Source organism: Priapulus caudatus, unplaced genomic scaffold, assembly GCF_000485595.1.
Source record: "Priapulus caudatus unplaced genomic scaffold, Priapulus_caudatus-5.0.1 Scaffold53, whole genome shotgun sequence".
Taxonomy (NCBI): Eukaryota; Metazoa; Priapulida; class Priapulimorpha; order Priapulimorphida; family Priapulidae; genus Priapulus; species Priapulus caudatus.
This window is the reverse complement of record NW_014577114.1, coordinates 269,066-274,054: the sequence shown is the minus strand read 5'-3', so window position 1 is coordinate 274,054 and position 4,989 is coordinate 269,066. Positions and strand designations below refer to the sequence as shown.

At 43.6% G+C, this 4,989-nt stretch overlaps 1 protein-coding gene across 2 annotated transcripts in view; it reads right to left on the bottom strand.

Annotated features, from left to right (window-relative positions):
- The window catches only part of LOC106820940 (SMC5-SMC6 complex localization factor protein 2-like), a 22,646-nt gene extending 18,265 nt beyond the window's left edge, over positions 1-4,381 (bottom strand). For both annotated transcript variants that reach the window (XM_014825546.1, XM_014825545.1), the window contains exon 1: positions 4,185-4,381. The gene's annotated coding sequence lies outside the window, so the exon portion shown is untranslated. The remainder of the gene's footprint in view (positions 1-4,184) is intronic.
- Positions 4,382-4,989: the final 608 nt, after the last annotated feature.

The following is a 4,989-nucleotide window of genomic DNA, read 5'->3' as shown; positions in this document are numbered from 1 at the left end:
ATTTGTTTATTTATATTTGTTATATAATTTTTGTATTAATTATTTATTTATTTTTGTCATGTTTGTTTTTTGTTTCACTAACTACGTATTTCTTGACGCAAACTTTTTTGTACATATATGATTTCCTTTTTATGGATTTAATAATAATGCATCTACTGTGATAATTTCGCTATGCTTACATCTTCATCTACTCCTGCTTACATATATGTGAAAAGTCTTGTTTGTTTTGTCCTACGCAAATATTGCTTCGTTCCTGCTATTGTTTTGTTGTTATTAATTTGATCAATTTATGTTGAGTGTTGATGTTTTTAAATGTTCAATGTTTCCTTAAAGTGTACAGTATCTTGTTGCTCATTCTATATTCATTGTATATTTTGTTCATTACATATTGTTCCTACACTTTTTCTCCTTTGATTTATAAACTGTTTGCTTTATGCTTCTTCATTACCATTATTGCTTATTCAGCGGCTGCTTTACGTTTAATCTACTCTTGGGGGGGCAGGACTAGATGACTTAAGTGTTCCTTCGCACTCCCGTGCTTAAACTGATTAAAATTGTACTTCTAACATGTAATTATTTTCTTTTATACGAGTGTACTCTGTATTTATGTATGTCTTATGCACAAATAAACTGTTTTCAATCTTCATCTTCAATCTTCAATCTATCTTTCAATCTTCAGGTGAGTAGGCTACATAGCCCGACCAGGCTATGCGACGGATTGTCTATACAGTCCTATTCTAACCCTAGCAATACCGTTTCTTGGAGCTAGTGAGTACAGAGTAGCCTTTGAACGCCGTTTTTTCCATTTTCTGCGAAAAAACTTCATTGGTAGATATGTATATACTGTATAGCCCGGACCTCGAAGAATAACGTGCGCAAGCCCAGTTTCAAAACGCTGTGGCTATATATGCCGCAGCCGGCACGGTCTTCGTTTTCCTAAATGCCCGGCAGTTCTTAACCCTAACCCTAAACCTAACAAAAACCCTAACTCTAGCCCTAAACCTAACCCTAACCCTAACCCTAATTCCTAACTCTAACCCTAACCCTTGTTTACTCGAGATAACGCTAAAAATTAAAAACTGCCGGGCATTTAGGAAATCGAAGACGTGCCGGCAGCCGTCAGATATACGCCGGCTGCCGGGCATATAGCCACTGTGTTTCAAAAACCCTCTCCCTGATTTGTCAAACAGTTTCTAGGCTTAGCCGCTTAGTTATACAGTTCAACATAGTCGCAAATGCAGACGTTATAACCCGCGTTGCTAATCTGAGGTGCGGGTTTATTTACCCATTTACCCATTATTTACGCTGAGAGGGTCTATGTCACGGGTACTGCCAGAACGTACCTGGGTACAGTCTGGTATACCGGAACGTACCCTGGTACCAGAGCATTATAAATCAACGTGATCGTGCGTGCGTGCGTGTGCACGTACACGTGCGTGCATGTGTGTGTGTGCACGTACACGTGCGTGCGTGCGTGTGTGTGCAGGTACACGTACGTGCGTGCGTGCATGTATGTGCACGTAGACGTGCGTGCGTGCGTGCGTGCGTGTGCACGTACACGTGCGTGCATGCGTGCGTGTGCACGTACACGTGTGTGCGTGCGTGTGCACGTACACGTGCGTGCATGAGTGTGTGCGTGCGTGTGCACGTACACGTGCGTGCGTGCGTGCGTGCGTGTGTACGTACACGTGCGTGCGTGCGTGCGTGTGCTTGTATCGAACAATATCACGCATCTGCTTGCTGCCAACCGTTAAACTGCGCATGTGCGCATATGACGTCAATGTTTATAAACATAAAAACAACGTCATGTAGTAGTATATATGCGTGTATACATAAACTATATGTGATATCAGATCATTATATGCTCGGGATTGCAATAATTGTAGATCCGGCCTGTGCATAACGAAAATGTGTGCTTGAAAAAAATAATGATCGGAAGAATTATTGGTCCGCCCATGGCCGGACTGGCCGGACCGGCTCCGCCGGCCCTGAGTAGTAAGCATAAAAGTCCGGGGGCACTCCCATTGTTAAAGGCCGCGGTACAGGGTATATATTTTCCGATCATCATTAGCCTGTTGGCACAGGGAATTATCTAGATACCAAACAAGCGAGCTGATATTGACCTAATAAGCGAGTTCGTATTAGCCAAGGGGTTGTGTGACGTCACAGGTCACCGGGTCATTTGTGACAAAAATCGGTGAAATCTCGAGTGCGGCGTGCGCTCTCGAACAAGTCTGTCAACTGAGGGTCAAGCCCGGGTGTTGGTCGCTCAGACTCGAGTACTCATTTACTCAACACGATCGTGTCTGAGGGTTATTGCAGTCGTGCTCCACCCGCGTGTGGTAGCACTTTGAACTAACTGTTGATAGGTACACGATAGTCGTCCAGTAGGGTTGTCATATCGTATATCATTGTGCTATTTTGTAACATTGACCGTACATATTCTCTGTATATTCTCTGCACATATTCGTGCGTGTTTTGCTTGCATATCCCGTGTCTGTCATTGATATTGCGTTCACATGCGATTGATTAATTATATCTGATTATATGGTGTGCATTGTTGTTGGAACTTAAGATATTTTGTGCATTTTGGTAGCCCCTATAGGGGGGCCTACCCACTAAAAGATTTCCCCCCCTAGATAGAGATTTTTTTTCTTATTTTTGGTTTCCCAGAAAATAAAATAAAATAAATATATAGAGAGATTACATATTTCATTAAGACAATACACACGCAATATAACGGTGAAGTAAGCCTACTTATGGTTGTAGCTGGGTTTTGCGTAAAGCAAGGCGAGTTGCATTAGCCGTTTGAGTTGAAAACGAATTTGTACACTCACAGAAACAATGCCTCCTAAGAGAGTTGCCAAAGAATCCCCGGAAGAGGCACCGGAGCAGGAAGTTCCTCTTTCTCCACAAATGAAGGCAGTGATGTTTTTTATGCAGCAACAACAACAGCAACAACGAACATTTATGGCAGAGCAATTACAAGCACAACGGGATGCTACTGTACAGTTACTGTACAGAGTCTTAGTTCAGAAACCCCCTGTTTCGGATGGCGACCCTTATTTGGGTCAGCCCAGTAGAGTGTTGGCTTCCCCCGCGGAGCTTGTTCAGTCGGGTCTGTCAAATGAAGTGTTAGCTCCACCCGTGGAGTTAGTTCAGAAACCCCCCGTTTCTGATGTCGACCCTCAGTCAGGTCTATCAAATGGAGTGTTCGCTTCCCCCGTGGAGCTAGATCGGGTAGTATGTCAAGCAGCATGCCGCATTACTGGTGAAGTGTTACTGATAGGAAGCTACTCGGCAGCCTTGATGAAATAATATAACACAAAACAACATTATTGTGTCTACTCGGCAGCCTAGATAAAACAGTAAGGCGACTCCCTAGACTCGTTAGTGGAGTAGGCGAGGTACGGTCCGGCATATTAGATAGTACCAGCAGAGCATATAAATCACGTTGATTTATATGCTCTGGTACCAGGGTACGTTCCGGTATACCAGACTGTACCCAGGGTACGTTCTGGCAGTACCCCGTGGACATAGACCCTCTCAGCGTAAATAATGGGTAAATGGGTAAATAAACCCGCACCCTCAGATTAGCAACGCGGAGTTATAACGTCTGCATTTGCGGACTATGTTGAACTGTATAACTAAGCGGCTAAGCCTAGAAACTGTTTGACAAATCAGGGAGAGGGTTTTTGAAACACAGTGGCTATATGCCCGGCAGCCGGCGTATATCTGACGGCTGCCGGGCACGGTCTTCGATTTCCTAAATGCCCGGCAGTTTTTAATTTTTAGCGTTATCTCGAGTAAACAAGGGTTAGGGTTAGAGTTAGGATTAGGGTTAGGGTTAGGGTTAGGTTTAGGGCTAGAGTTAGGGTTTTTGTTAGGTTTAGGGTTAGGGTTAAGAACTGCCGGGCATTTAGGAAAACGAAGACCGTGCCCGGCTGCCGGGCATATATAGCCACAGCGTTTTTGAAACTGGGCTTGCGCACGTTATTCTTCGAGGTCCGGGCTATACAGTATACATATCTACCAATGAATGTTTTGTTCGCAGAAAATGGAAAAAACGGCGTTCAAAGGCTACTCTGTACTCACTAGCTCCAAGAAACGGTATTGCTAGGGTTAGAATAGGACTGTATAGACAATCCGTCGCATAGCCTGGTCGGGCTATGTAGCCTACTCACCTGTTTTTGTATATTTGTCACCTGCTGCTACACCTCACATATTATGTTTCTTATTGGGCGCATCGTTAAGTCATAAGCCTTGTCACCAGCACTCAATTCTCCCAAGAAAGACTCATTTGACGATATTTTTTAAGTTGACGTATTTGATGTTTTTTTTAAAACGATGGTAAAAACAACAAAACATGCATGAACTTGAAGTGGTGCTTTTCCGTGTTTCTGTTCCCTGCTGCCATCTATCGTCGTTATCATGTATTACTGACAGTGACACATAAACCTCATAACCTCATCAACCTCATAAAGGTTATAGTCTTCAACGTCAAATATGGACTATATCGAAGACTGAACGAAATGAAATTAATCAAATAGACATATCAGCAGTACAGGTCGCAGTGGGAAAAGCTTCAAATTAGCAATTAACTAAAGAGGAAGGGAGAGAATTCCAATATGGAATGATAATGCAAAAACAATGAACACGTCGAAAGCTCACGCTCAGGTGTAGCCACCAAGGTAGCCACAAGTTCCCATCTACGTGGCGAGAGGTCTTCCGTCGTGTAACAGTCGGAGAGCCTGGTCGGTTTAGCTCAGGTGATACAGTGCTACGATATTAACAGGCTTCATCAAGAAAGAGGGAGAGCAGCTTTTTGCTGACTGGCATCCAATTTAGAACAGTTCTGAAAGGTATAGGGCCACTAGTCTGTCCAAGCATATCTCAATACAGGCCCGTAGCCAGGGGGGGTTCGGGGGGTTCGAACGAACCCCCCCCCAAGCAGAAATTTTTTTTTTTGAAAATTTGCAAGAATTTCAC